The 15,911-nt window shown below is 39.3% G+C and overlaps 1 long non-coding RNA gene across 1 annotated transcript; it reads left to right on the forward strand.

The window, feature by feature from the left end:
• Window positions 1-6,221: 6,221 nt before the first annotated feature.
• On the forward strand, window positions 6,222-14,826 carry LOC308681530. The gene is made up of 6 exons (XR_014029035.1): window positions 6,222-6,458; window positions 6,966-7,053; window positions 7,438-7,525; window positions 9,003-9,086; window positions 11,616-11,732; window positions 14,220-14,826. It is a non-coding gene; the product is annotated as an uncharacterized lncRNA (long non-coding RNA).
• Window positions 14,827-15,911: the final 1,085 nt, after the last annotated feature.

Below are 15,911 nucleotides of genomic sequence, written 5' to 3' on the forward strand. Positions count from 1 at the left end.
CATCGGACGAACACTCGAGAATCTGGGCGGAAGCAGTAGATCATCCGGGAACTCTTTTATGAATACTGACGTTTTGAACATACTACTCCTTCACGTAGGCTAAGGTTTTCTCCTTCTATAGTATTCAAACGCACTATTAGTATACGCACGTCCAATCTCGCGAGAACTAATACGTCACCCAGGTAACGTTAATGCTCGTCTACTCTTTTGGGACAAATGTGGGCAAAATCATTTTTATTTCTTTTTTTTTTTTTTTTTTTATGATCAATTTTTTATTGGTTTTTCCATTTAAGAAAACAAAAACAAAACAGACAACAACAAACAAATGAACAAACAGATGTGGCAGGCATCAATTTAACAGTAATAGCAAAATTAACAAAGAAATTAACAAGGTAATGTAGCATAACAAACAAATAAATAATAAATACATAGCAATGGTAAAACTACCAAGCATATGAAATCAAATAGACAGAGTATATGCAAGGAATACCACATATCCACCCACCCCCCCACCCAACAGGACCCCAAGAGAGAGAAAAAGATAACTACAATAAAGATTTTAGCATGGAGATGGCATCATCCCAACATGAGATATTTTCAGGTTTGGCCAAGTGCAAGTTTGCTGCCCAACGTTCCATAATGGCGATATCCATATAGTCTAGCAGCCATTTGTTTAAAGATAATAAATGAGGGGGTTTCCATCTACATGCTATCAGCCTTTTAGCCGCAGTAAGACCAGCCAAAAAAAGGCGTTTGGATTTAGCAGGTAGGTTCAAACTCGAAAAGTCATTCAATAATAAGAGGGTAGGCGAGTAAGGAATCTCCTGAGACAATAATGTGGACAATACACTACAAAAGTTTTTCCAGAAAACCACAACACCTGGGCACTCCCACACCATATGAAAAAAAGTGCCCAAACTCTTTTGCAAATACAAAGTACAATTAGGAGAGGGCAAAGCTTTAAACCTGAACAAACTGCGGGGAGTGAAATATGACCTATGTATAGTCAAGTCAAGTCATCTTCATTTATATAGCGCTTTTAACAATGTGGATTGTCTCAAAGCAGCTTTACAGAGATAAGCGTATAATTTAAGGTAACAGAGATTGTTTCGGCTTTACAGCAGAGTTAAGTTATTTCCATCTAAAGTTAGTTTTAATTGATTTGGTTCCGTTGCAATGATCATTTGTTATTAAATTAGGGGCCGCTAAGACGACACCATTCCCTCTACACAGACTTTAAACGCGAACCTGTGAGAAACACTGATGGCGTTCACATGCGCATTTAGAATGGGTTCTATAGTTATGTGCGTTAGAATATACGCAGGTTTGGAATTCCCTACAAGCCAAGCCTAAACAAAATACTTGTCTTTCCTTATAAATTTGATAAGGAATTTTATTTTATTTGTTGCTTTGGGGTAGGACCGCAAGACGAATTTTCCCGACAACGCCTTATCTGTAGAGTGGTAGTGGGATCCTCCATAGGGAGAGACTAGTTGGCACTTCAGCACTGCGTTGTCATCGGTCCAGGTGAAGGTCCTTCGTCAGATCTGGATACGGCCTGGATCCGGCAGGCTGCAGGAAAAACCTTGGGATAAACACAGACACTAAAATTAGCGTAGATGCCATTCTTCTCGTGATGTAACGAGTACATCAGGATTTTTGGGAAGTGTTCCCGGTTCCGGCTGACCTAATCTATGCAGCCTAACACTGAATTATAGAAGTCTATAATGTATTATGTGAAAGCTAGGTCAAAGAGATGTGTCTTTAATCTGGCTTTGAACTGACAGAGTGTGTCTGCTTCCCGGACAATGGTAGGAAGACTGTTCCAGAGTTTTGGTGCTAAATAGGAGAAGGATCTACCGCCAGCAGTCGATTTTGATATTCTAGGTATTATCAACTGGCCGGAATTTTGAGATCGTAATAGACGTGACGGACTATAATGCGTTAAGAGCTCGCTCAAGTACTGCGGAGCTAAACCATTCAGTGCTTTGTAAGTAATCAGCAATATTTTAAAATTTATGCGATGTTTAATAGGGAGCCAGTGCAGTTTTGACAGAACCGGGCTAATATGGTCATACTTCCTGGTTCTGGTAAGAACTCGAGCTGCTGCGTTTTGGACCAGCTGTAGTTTGTTTATTAAGCGTGCAGGGCAACCACCCAGTAGAGCATTACAATAATCTAGCCTTGAGGTCATGAACGCATGAACTAATTGTTCCGCATTTGTCAATGAGAGCATATGGCGTAATTTAGATATATTTTTAAGATGGAAAAATGCAGTTTTACAGATACTAGACACGTGACTTTCAAATGAAAGATTGGTATCAAAGAGCACACCCAGGTTCATAACCGACGATGCAGACTTAACAGAGCAGCCATCAAGTGTTAGACAGTATTCTAGATTATTACGTGAGGAAGTTTTTTGTCCAATAATTAGAAACTCTGTTTTTTCAGAATTTAGAAGTAGGAAATTACAAGTCATCCAATTTTTTATATCCGCTATGCATTCCGTTAATTTTGTGAATTGATAAGTTTCGTTAGGTTTTGAAGAAATATAGAGCTGAGTATCGTCAGCATAACAGTGGAAGCTAATTCCATGTTTCCTAATGATATCTCCTAAGGGTAGCATGTACAGAGTGAACAGCAGCGGTCCTAGTACTGAGCCTTGTGGTACGCCATACTTAACCTGTGATCGATGAGACATCTCATCATTTACTGCTACAAACTGATAACGGTCAGATAAGTATGATTTAAACCATGCTAGTGCATTTCCTGTAATGCCAACATAATGTTCTAATCTATTTAAAAGAACGGTGTGGTCAATAGTGTCAAATGCAGCGCTAAGATCGAGTAACACTAATAGAGAGACACAACCACGATCGGATGATAAGAGCAAATCATTTGTGACTCTAACGAGAGCTGTTTCGGTACTATGGTACGGTCTAAATCCTGACTGGAAATCCTCGCAGATATCATTTCTTTCAAGAAAGGAACACAGTTGTGAGGATACTGCCTTTTCTAATATCTTTGACAGAAAAGGTAGATTCGAGATCGGCCTGTAATTGACTAATTCTGAAGGATCAAGTTGCGTTTTTTTAACAAGCGGTTTAATCAAAGCCAGCTTAAAGTTTTTTGGTACGTATCCTAGAGACAAAGACGAATTAATGATATTAAGAAGAGGATCTATGACCTCTGGAAGTATTTCTTTCAGTAGCTTAGTCGGTATAGGGTCTAACATACATGTTGTAGATTTAGATGATTTAATGAGTTTAGTAAATTCTTCCTCTCCTATAGCAACGAATGAATCAAATTTTTCCTCAGGGAGACTACAATGCACTGCCTGATGCGATACTGTAGTAGACGGTTGCATAGTTATAATTTTGTCCCTGATATTATCAATCTTATAAGTGAAGAAGTTCATAAAGTCATTACTGCTGTGTTGCTTGGAAACTTCGGTGCTTGAAGCTTTATTTTTCGTTAGTTTAGCCACCGTTTCAAATAAATTCCTAGGATTATGTTTATTTTCTTCTAATAGGGTTGAAAAATAAGCAGATCTAGCAGCTTTTAAAGCCTCTCTGTAAGTAATTGAGCTCTCTTTCCATGAAATGCGAAATACCTCTAGTTTTGTTTTCTTCCAGTTGCGCTCCATTTTTCTGGCTGCTCTCTTAAGGGCCCGAGTGTGCTCGTTGTACCACGGCGTTGGACTATTTTCTTTAATCTTCTTTAAGCGCAACGGAGCAACTGTGTCTAAAGTGCTGGAAAAGAGAGAGTTAAACGTTTCTGTTGTAATATCTAGTTCTTCTAAGCTATCTGAGATGCTGAGATGATGAAACTGATTAGGAAGATTATTAATAAAGCAATCTTTAGTTGCAGAAGTGATAGGTCTCACATATTTGAAACACGGAGTCGGCTTTGCAGCCTTGGCTAAATGCAAATTACACGAGACTAGATAATGATCTGAGATGTCATCGCTCTGCTGCAGAATTTCAACGGCATCAACATCTATTCCGTGTGATAATATTAGATCTAGAGTATGATTACGACGATGAGTAGGTCCTGACACGTGTTGTCTAACTCCAATTGAATTTACAATGTCTTTAAATGCCAATCCCAATGCATCTTTTTCATTATCGATGTGTATATTAAAATCACCAACAATTAGTACTTTATCTGCAGTCAATATTAATTCTGATAGAAAGTCCGCAAATTCTTTGATAAAATCTGTATGGTGCCCTGGTGGCCTGTATACAGTAGCCAGCACAAATCTCAAACGTGATTTATCGTTTACACTATATATTTTTACATTAAGCACCAATGCTTCAAAAGAATTATATTTAAAACTTGATTTCTTAGTGGTTTTGAAACTATTACTATAGATTACAGCAACACCACCCCCTTTGCGTTTCAGACGAGGCTCATGTTTATAACAGTAATCTTGCGGGGTTGATTCATTTAAAGTAATGTAATCGTTTGGTTTTAGCCAGGTTTCTGTCAAACACAGCACATCTAGGTTATTATCTGAAATCATATCATTAACAATGAGTGCTTTTGAAGTAAGCGATCGAATATTCAGCAACCCAAGCTTTAGCATTTGCTCATCTGTATTATAGCTGTTTTTTATTTGTTGAACATCAATTAAATTTTTAACCTTAGTTGGGTTTAAACGTTTTTTGGATTTCCAAATTCGGGGAACAGACACAGTCTCTATATGATGATAGCTAGGTGAAAGAGGCTCTATGTGATGGGATTTATCTGACCTTGGTGACGCGAGGCCGCTAGCAGACAGTCGGTTTAGCCAGTCTGTCTGCTTCCTGACCTGAGCCCCAGATTGTCATGTTTGAGCTCTAAGACTATGAGCCATATTACTAGAGAGAAGAGCAGCACCATCCCAGGAGGGATGAATACCATCTCTTTTCAACAGGTCAGGTTTGCCCCAAAAACTTTTCCAATTGTCTATGAATTCTATATTATTAAGCGGACACCACTTAGACAGCCAACCGTTAAGCGAACACAATCTACTGACTATCTCATCACTCCTGCGAACAGGAAGGGGGCCAGAGCAAATTACAGTCCTTGACATCGTACTTGCAAGTTCACACACCTCTTTAATATTAATTTTGGTGATCTCCGACTGGCGGAGTCGAACATCATTAGTGCCGACATGAATAATGATCTTAGAGAATTTACGATTAGCATTAGCCAGCACTTTTAAATTTGCTTTGATGTCAGGCGCTCTGGCTCCCGGCAAACATGTGACTATGGTGGTTGGTGTCTCTATTTTCACGTTCCGTGTAATAGAATCGCCAATAACTAGGGCACAATCATTCTCAGTGGGTGTTTCACTGAGCGGGGCAAATCGATTTGTTATGGTAATCGGAACGGAAGAGTGGTTTTTAGATCCGCGACTAGAGCGATCCCTCACTGTCACCCATTTGCCCGGCTGCACAGGCTCTACTTCAGCCGGAACCGACTCATGTAAAGTGTGCACTATTCTATGCGCATCCAAAACATCTAAAGCACTAGCACTCTTACTATCCTCAATTAAAGTTTGGATGCGTGTTTCTAATTCTGAAATCTTCTCTGTCAACCTAACTGTCTCCTTACATTTATCACATATAAATCCTATATTGTCGACAGAGAAGCCTATACTAAACATGTGACATGAAGTGCAAGTGACAATAACAGGACAAGACATTACTCACCGTGTTTGTTGAGTGATTCTTACTCACCTGAGCTTTTTATGAACTCAAAGGCGCGGACGCGCGAGAGAAAAATAAATAAATAACATAGCTGAGCGCACGGGTGGCGCGTTAACAGGCTAGCGAATTACTAGCGTTTTGTGCTAGTAGTACTAATAACAAAAGCTAGCGATGTCAGGTTAATCTGAGATGTTGGGTAAAATGTAGTAGTATAAACAACTAGAAATGGTAGTAAAATGATGGTTCAAAACAAAGAAATATATGGCTAAGACGGAGCTTATCGCACCGAATCAAACAAACACACTCACAGCAGGCAGCGAGGCAGACAGGAGCAATCGATCAGACAGCGAATGTATAAAGTTGTAATGAATCATTCGGTGGTTAGGGTTTCTGGAAGAGAAAGACAGATTATGCCAGATCAAGTGCCAGTCCAGATTATTATTATCAGATGGCAAATCCTGCTTCCAAACTCTATCAAGAGAGAGTGATTTCCCAGATAGCACACGTACGTCGGGCCGACGTTGGCCCAACATCGAGCGTCGGCCTCCCTCCCTATAACATCGCAAAGGCGTCGGCCAGGCGTAGGCAGATCTCTTGTCAGTCAGTGCTCTATTTCCCAGCTCCGTTACGTCGGCTTTAGGTCGGCCCACTATACGGGAGGCCGATGTCGCGTTGTGCTTGTGAACTTTCAAGTCGCTTTCAAACACTGGAGCGGCCGCGGCGCAGAGTTGCCATGGAAACGCCGCGGGACCACTGCGACTGGTAAGCAGGAAAACTCCCTCTCTCGCTGTTGTTTTCAAATTCACTGCTTTCAGGTGATATAAGTCTCTAAAATCACACGGATAATACACACAACTGTTCTTGACACTTCTCTTACTTGTAATTGATACGCTTATGTTGAATATTTACTTTTATAGACATGGCTTTGTGTCTTCGGAAAAAGTCCGTTAGCATCTCAACCGTTTTCAGAGAAGGTAGCAGCTAAGTTAAGCCATATAAATTGTCTCTGGTTAAGCTAAGTTAACGTTAACTCGGTTGAGCTTTTGTTTATGAAAGTTTGGGCTTTTAATCACCTCTTATGTGTATATGAGAGGTTTTGTAAAGGTTTTACTTGGAAGTGAGCTAATTTATTTTACACAAACGTAAACATAAACATATGTAATCGGTGACGTCACTTACATGGAGAACTTACACTTACACAAGTTACATGGTTGAAACTAGATCAATGGTAAACAAATATTGATTAAAAAAAATGTTCTGTGATTTCAGCAGCAACAAAATAACCCATAACAGAGGGAAAGCTCCACGACTTCAACATTTCTGAAGAAAGCTACTGCTGGAGAAGTAGGAAATACAGGTAGGTAGGTAACGTTAGGAAATCCAAAACTAAAGAATTAATTACTGATTTTAGGAAACAGAGGCCCCCTCTTCCCCTTACTATCATAACCTATTGAGATAATACAAGAATACAACCTTGGCACAATAATTGATAGTAAGCTATGTTTTGAATCACACACTGATGCTGTTTGTGCCAAAGCCCAGCAGCGAATGTATTTTTACCGTAGACTGAGGAATTTTAACATTGACCCCACTTTGATGAGAATGTTTTATTCTTGTTTTATTCAGTCTGTTTTAACCTTCTGTTTTATCTGCTGGTTTGGTTCCTACAAAAAACGATTAGAGAGTTAGGACGTGTAGCAAGATTGCAGGCTTTAACTTTCCCCCTCTCTCACACATTTAGCAGCTACTCCAACAGAGTGGCAAAGAAGGCACTATCTATTGCAGCCAAGCGGCAACCTCCCCGTCTCTCTCTTGAAACCAACACGGAAGTGAGTTAAACTGCAATTCATTAACTGGCCGCTTGGCCTGGCTGCAGAAGTGAGTCAAATCTGTATCTCCCTCATGTTAAAATTACCAACTTTACAGCAGAAAAAAAACATGTTTACAGCCTGGTTCTCTCTGTGGCTTTGGTCTATACAGCTAATTTTGCCCTTCATAACAACTGTGAGGGGGGTGAATTTATTTATAACTCATCCGTTTAGTTGATTAATATTTAAATTTAAGGGTGTGGCCACTTGAGTGACAGGTGGATTCCCGCTGATGTCAATGCTAGCTGTTTGTCTGCTGTTACTAGCCGTCACTTCACCTCAGCAAATGTTAGCTGCTGAACTTGCCTTCTCTGCGGTGTTTGTGCTTTTTTTCGGGATTATTTCATACAATTTAATACTTGGGTACAAAGCCCACGTCTTTGGATTCAGTCGTTGTCGTCGAGTATCGTTTGAGAGAACAACCAGCGCTGTATTTCAGTTGTTTTCCTCTGTGAACATGCACTAATGGATGTCAGACAATTCCGTTGCTTTTTGGGGTTTTCAAATTTAAAACGTCAATAAAGGCTCGTTTGTTCTGCTCTCACGGAACAGATGGATTATAATATGCTTATGTACCGTGACCGTCAGATGAAATCATGCAGGCGTCGGCGCTTTCTCCGTCCGTGCAATAAATGCACATCGATCCATGAATGAGCGCGGATTTTCTAGCGCATTTACTTGCACTTCAAAGGCAATATATCTATGGTTTAACGGTTTAACCCATTTGAGAGGCGGCCAAAATCAGAATTTAAAATGGACTGAATAAGCTCTCTACGAACTTGAGCGATGCCGCGCTGACGGACCATGAAAGAGTGACTGACATGTAACGTTATGCACATAAATATCACTGTCACACACAAACACTCTCGAAGTAATACACAGTCTCACTTGTAGCCATGTATTTAACTATTATAATATTTCGAAGGGCAAAAACAGGAACTTTTAATTGGCTTTACATCATCAGCTAACTCGATCACGTCGAGCTAGGTGATTTCAGATAGCCAGGCTCATATCTATGGCCAGGCCAGGCTCCTCAGCTCCACTCACGCCCCGCCTGTTTGCCTATTTTCTGTTATCCGGGAGTGACGCAAGGCCAAGATGGCGACGGATGGCTCCGCCCACTTTAGGCTTCAAAAATGCTCTTCAGAAACCTACGGGTGACGTCACGGACACTACGTCCATATTTTTTTACAGTCTATGATTGCAGCTGACCCTAGTCATCCTTTGTCCTGCCAGTTCAAGCTACTTCCCTCAGGCCGTAGGTACTCCATGCCCAGATGCAGGTCAAATAGATTCAGAAACTCATCTCAGAAAAGCATTTCACCTCTGCTGTAGCTTATATATAATATAGCTTAGCTATAGCTTCTTACTTGTAATAAACCTGCCATTATATAATAATATTGTTGGCTCTGTGACAAATGGTGTGTTGTGTTCCTAGATCCTTCAATGTTGATGCCCTTGCCTCCACCGTAGCAGAGTTGGGCTGATCATCATCTCTAAGGCGCTATGAACCATATGATTAGTAAGTAAAACTTCAAACATACACTAATGTCAAACATACACTAATTGTGTTGGTAAAAAAATTATGTTTTGAAAGAAGTCTCTTATGTTCACCAAGACAGCATTAAAAACAATAATATTGTGAAATAATATAACAAATTTTAAATAACTGTTTTCTATGTGAATATATTGTAAAATGTAATTAATTCCTGTGATCAAAACTGAATTTTCAGCATCACAGCTTCATATGATCTTTCAGAAATCATTCTAATTTGATGATTTGACGCTCAAGAAAAATGTATGATTATTACCAGCTTTCATTTTCTCAAAGGCGTAGCAGAATACCCAGGGCTTGTTTTACACCTATCACAATTTCTAGCCACTGGGGGACCATAGGCAGGCTAGGGGAACTCATATTAATGTTAAAAAACCTCATAAAGTGAAATTTTCATACCATGCAACCTTTAAGTGTTTTCTACCAGTTTTCTATGTGAGGAAAACGCTTAACTGTACATAGTAGTCTATTTTTAATTAGTATGGTGTTTACAGAGTTATCATTTATTTATTTTAATATCACTGTCTATGCGTTAAGTCACGTTCTGCAAGTGCAAATCTCTAAATTCAACTTTGGACTTGTATTTTACAGGGGACAAGTTCTCAAATTCACATCTTTATGCTCTTGAGTTTTGCTACTCTTTTACTTTCATAAATAACCTTCCTGATAATGTTCGGGGCTCAGACACACTCTCCCAATTTAAATCTAGACTAAAGACACAACTCTTTACAGGGCTCCAGACTGCGACCAAATGGTCGCATTTTGCGACCAAAATTTGAGAGTGTGCGACTGAATTTTACACCCAGTCGCACATGTGCGACCAGTAATTTATTTTTTTATTTTTTCACGTTAAACGTGGAAGGGGCGCGTCAATGAATCTGGAATGTGTGGCAGGCCAATGAGTGTGAGAAGAATAGGGAATGGCCACTGTAACTGGCTAATGTGTGGAGGGGGAGGGTCCTAGAGATAATCGAGCGCGCGTAAACGTCCGTGGGAAGGAGACGGAGACAAATATCAATGTCACGGACAGACACAATCGGATGATGATGATTCAGAGTCAGAGGTTTGTAAGGTGATAAAGGCCTGAACCCACTATTTTCGGGAAGACTGGCTACGAGAATTCAGCTGGTTGAGGTACTGTAAGGAGATGAACTCCATGAGCTGCGAATGTTGCAGTGGCTACCCCAGAACTGCGGGGAAAACGAAGTTTGCAGACAGTGCAGGCACTTCGCAGTTTAAACACTCAATCTCAGCCTCAAGCATAGAGTATGCCGTGACATGTTAATAAATAAAAACGAAATGAAAGTGGAAAAAACTGCGCTACTCAGCACTCATTCTGCTTCACAGACCGTTTAATAGTTCGAACCAATAATAGACAGCGCAGAGCTCCTCTCGCCAGTCGCGGGCCGATCGCGATCACGCGGAACAGTTACTGTACATCGTGGAGATCCAGTGAAGAAATCCATTGAGTTCGCGACAGAATTAATAACATTGCTGCGAGATCCAGTGAGAAACATTCAGATTTGACGCAGAATTCTCTGTTATAAACCATATAAGATCAAACAGCGCTGACGTGGAAACCAGGAGAAACATGTGCAATGAGCGAACAAGTTATTGAAGGCTTTAGGTCCACAGATTAGCAACAATCACCTTGGATTTACTGTAGTAACACTAACTGTAACTATGGTATACTGTGGTTATAACAGTAGCCTACACATATTTTTCCAGCACTTCAAAACTATATTATCATATTTAAATGTTATTTTTAATAATGTGTTGACCAAACATTTTTTGTTCATCCTTTAAAGACCTATTTATAAAACTAAAAGTTTCAAGAAGTAGGGAAACTCACACTTATTTAAAAAAAAAAAAAAGATAAAGATTAAATTACTATTGTAAACATAGCTGCAGAGGACGCTTACTGGCTATTTTCACTCCCTAATATATATTTTGTCACTCATTTTGCTTTTGAATTAATATTAAGACATTATGAATGATAATAATTAAAGTTAACTTTATCTATACACCTCAAATTAAGCTCAGTGCTTTGTCATCCCACAGTGCTACCAAATACTTTCTGTAGAACTTAGTGCCGCTGCCCTCAAATGTTAGTCTGGAGCCCTGTGAACTTAAAATAAAACTGCACATTGTAATTTCTGTACGTTAAGGCTATTTATTATCAAAGCATTTGTCAGTAATACAGTTATTTTGGGGGAAAATGTGAATAATTGCATTGCAAGGTGATTTAAGATGTGCCCCTAAATTTTCTGCTTGCGCTCCTAAAATTTTAAGTCAGGGGCTACAGCGCTCCTAATAAAAAAAGTTAGTCTGGAGCCCTGCTTTAGCCAAGCATTCAATTAACACATCTCATAATCTTGTTTTACAGTTAATATGTGATGAAATAGTAAAAAGTGCACATGATCATCTTTTGCCTGAAATAATATGAACTGCAGCTATGCTAATCTTTCTCCTGTTGCTTCCCTGTTTCTATCTCAGGATGCTCAGCAAGTTCACTAGAGATTATAGCAGCTCCAGTTTGGATCCAGCCTCACTTGTGAAGACTTCAGATGATGGCAACTATAGATGGACATAAAAAAACTGCCAGATATTAAGGTGGGGTAAGCAATATTTCAAAAACGCTGTTGGAAACTGTTGATATTTGGAATGAACCCAAACAAACCATAGTAAAAGTGTAATACCATAATAGAAGTGACGCGCATGCGATGCGGCGTGCTCGTTTTTCCAGGCACGCATATGCCACAGCGAGATGAAAACATCTCAACTTTTCAGAATGCCACAAGCGCACCGCAGGTCATGTGACAAAAACCAACCGATCAGCTTTGGCCTTTCCGTAACAACATGGAAAACTCGGCCGAACAGCCGATCATAGCTGTACAGGGCGAGTTTTTATTTCTCATCTCCATAAATATATCTAGTAGTAAAGCTAATGCAAGGGCTAGAAATCAATTAATCCTTTGCTGATACTTCCTCGTCATCATGGAGAGCGCAGTTCATGGTTGCATAGCAACGACAGACGCCATGGGAGCGCAAGAGCTTGTAGAAAGGAGAGAGCGCTTTCCACACGTTTTTAAACGCGATATGTGAACGGCTCCTAATTCAGGATAAACTGAGAATCTATTTGGTTTAAAATCATTTTTGTTTTGTTTAAAATGGAGACCACGATAACATACATCAGAATAACATGTTTCAGTCTATTTAAAAAAAAGATACTCAATTGAATCATTAATTCAAACACTTTTAAAACCAATTAATTCAGTGTCTCATTCATAAACACCTGGGTTGGGTTTCCCGATAGCGTTGTCTCTTAGCATGCTACGAAGACTCTTAAGGTATAACTTAAAGGGTCATTTCACCCATTTGAACATTGTTTTTTATTTAAAGTGGGTCATATATGTAGTCGAAATGTAAAATAATTTTTGAATTTGGTGCCTTCGTGACCGAGAAAAGACAAAAAATAACTTCAGAACGCATTTGTATGAAAGACAACAACTCCCACAATGCACCACATTGCACAGCTCCGCAAGCCACTCCCACTAATCCAGAAAGCGCATATCTGCCTATAAGAGAAATCACTCTTCCGTCTACAAGGCTAGCTACTACCAGAGCTTGAAATTCATTTCACATTCACACAAAATGTCTAGTTAGTTGGCGAACTCATATAGTGCATTACTCCTCGTTTGTATTTCTTTCGAAAAGGTGAATTATTGCATGGTACCTGGATGTTCAGTCAGAACATATGCGGTGCGAAACTAGGATAGTTCTCAACACAAACGTCCGTGTCCTCGTCTGATTCAGAGATTTCGTCCAGGAGAAATTGTCATCGTTGAAATTCTTTGCCGCAGACGGACTCTATCTCTGTGTTCGTAGCGGTTCGTAGCTGCATTGTGAGATCACCGGCGCCACCAGTCCGCCCTAACTCGAGCCAGTCCGGGCTCCTCGTCCGCGGCAGGCAGGTCTTCTGCCTCGGCTGCTCTTCGCTATAATGCGGCTTGTAAAGGTAGCCACAAACACCTGATTCAAGCATCAGACTTCCGAAATCCTCTTCTTCTATATCATATTGAGCACTCTCCTCCGCTATTGTCATAACTTTACATCTGTCTCCACAGCGCCTGTTAGCTTCAAACAAGATGGAGGATATTGCTTTCAGTTTCAGAGAGTAAAGTCCCACCCAATGATCTGTAATAGGTCTGTAGCGTGAGCGCGCCCCACCCTGGGAAAGATGAGGAACTAGTGTCTGTAGTCTTAACAGAAATCCCCCCCTCTAACACTTCCTCCTACAATGACGCAAAATGACGATTTTTGCGTCATTGTAGGAGGAAGTGTAAGAGGTAAATAACAGATTTCTCCCGTCTCAGGGGAAAATGAGAGAGTGTTGCACGACCATTCAATAGTATGACTGGGTTTCTAACAATGCAAAGCTTAATGCAAATGGGTGGAGTGTCCCTTTAACTAAAGGTATACCATTTATAGGCGTGTTCCGGCGTGTGTACCTTAGAAAGCTGCTAAAGATATTCCTTCTTACGTGTGACGTTACCCAGTGCTACCCGTGGCGATGCTGCTGAATCTGCTGATATCGATGGCTCGAGAATCAATTATTCACTTGTGCAGGGGCTGCTTCACTGCGTTAACTGAGAAAGCGGTGTTCTTTATAAAAGCAATTAAGAAATGTACGCGGGTTGGGTGAAAATAAACACTGACATTATGGATTCGGATGGCAATAAAATCACAGACTTACCCCTGTAAATGTTTAAAATACCATACGAACCCATGAGAAACAGTTAGCATCTACTTACAATTTAACTGACAGTCTGCTTTCACTGGCCTTTGAAAGCACTCCGCGGACGGCGCCGTCTTTTAGCACAACTATTCGCTGTATCGCTGCCATAGTTTGAGCAAACTCCCCACAACAATCATTCCCTTTAAATAGACTATTAAACCTATTAAACTATTAAATGGTTTGCCAGCTGATGTACCTTTGATTGTTGTTAGATTTTTAATTATATTATCCAGTGTAATGACAATTTTATTCTTAGCTTTAGTCCTAACTGCTTTTTCTCATTGTTTTTCACTCTGTTACAGGTTGCCAGGAAGAATCCTTCTCTACATTGTTGCTGTTCCTTTTTGATCCCTTTTCTCCTGGAGTTCTTTCTGGTGTCATTAAAATGTCTTAACTTGAATTGTGTCTGTTCATTATACTAGAGACAGTTACACACAAAATTAAGAAGATATTTTTCAATGTCAGTATAGCCTACTTTTTTCATATTGGATAGTCAAGTAACTCCAGGGCTGTATATGTACATAGCAGTGGCGATTTCTTTAAGACTGCAAGGGAAGCTCGGCTTCCCTTATAATGTCAAAAAATGAATGGTCAAATATGTACTATTGTATTAACATATTATTGACTAAAATGCGTTAGAAAACGTTCGTCTCAAAGACGAGTTCGTTCAGAATCAGTTACAGGTCGGCTGACTCGATTTCCTTCTCATACATTCCCGTAGCGTCACAGTGCATTTCCCTGTTGAAGCCCAGCTTCCATTGACTTCAATGGGGCTGCTTCGAACAGTTTTTTTCAGCGCTTCGAAACTAGACGGTCATTGGATAAATGCTGCGATTATGTCCCGCCCATGGAAGCTCAGCTTCTCTGGGGGTGAACGGGGAGTGGGCTGGCCTGGACTCCGGGCTTCCGCATGATGATTGGAGGGTCTGTCGAAAGGCTGCGTCTCCTTTTGATTGACAGCGATTTCATACAATAAAAAGTCGCTGATGTTGAAGCTGTTCGAGCTCAGTCCCATCGCGGATTTTTCAAAGATAAACTGCTCAAATCTATTTCTTGGTATTTGCTTGTCGAAATTGCTAGCCAATTTTTATAATACATTTCACACAATTATACATTTACACCTTTATTATATTATTACTTATTATATTTTTTATATTATTATTATTAGTAATAATTCAAAAATAATTATTTAAATAATAAAAAATATATATTATTATTAGTAACATTATTATTATACTTTATTATATTATTATTTATACCTTTATTATATGATTACATTCATTTTTCACAGAGCATTTTCTTGAAAAGGAACATAGAATTTACGTATAAATAAATTAATAATTTTTATGATGTAGGCCGAAAATGAGCTTCCCCTCTTTGAAAGACCAGCAGCCGCCACTGGTACATAGACATTGAGGGGGACAAGTCCTACACTGCAAAACATGCTTTTCTTACTTAGTATTTTTGTGTTGTTTCCAGTCCAAATAACAAAAAATTCTTAAATCAAGAAGCATTTACTAGAGAAGTAAAATGACATAAGAAATTCTATTTTGTTTTCAGATAAACAGAGTAATTTAAGTAATTTTTTGCTTAAAACAAGCTAAATTATCTGCCAGTGGGGTAAGAAAAATTAATCTTGATTCAATTGGAAAACAAGATTATTTTTTCTTACCCCACTGGCAGATAATTTATCTTGTTTTAAGCAAAAATTACTTAAATTACTTTGTTTATCTGAAAACAAAATAGAATTTCTTATGTTATTTTTCTTGATTTAAGAATGTTTAGATATTTGGACTGGAAACAACACAAAAATACTAAGTAAGAAAAGCATTTTTTGCAGTGTATAATTATACGTCAATAATAACAATAGTATGTCAATAGTTAGAAATAGCCAAACTGGAAATTCAATATTGGAAATTCTTGCTCCGCTCTGTTTTTAGGTTGGCAAAAAGGTTTAAAACTTACATTTTAGGCTGGTCTACCTTACAGAGACC

Source organism: Scardinius erythrophthalmus (genome assembly GCF_964197995.2).
Source record: "Scardinius erythrophthalmus genome assembly, chromosome: 21".
NCBI lineage: Eukaryota > Metazoa > Chordata > Actinopteri > Cypriniformes > Leuciscidae > Scardinius > Scardinius erythrophthalmus.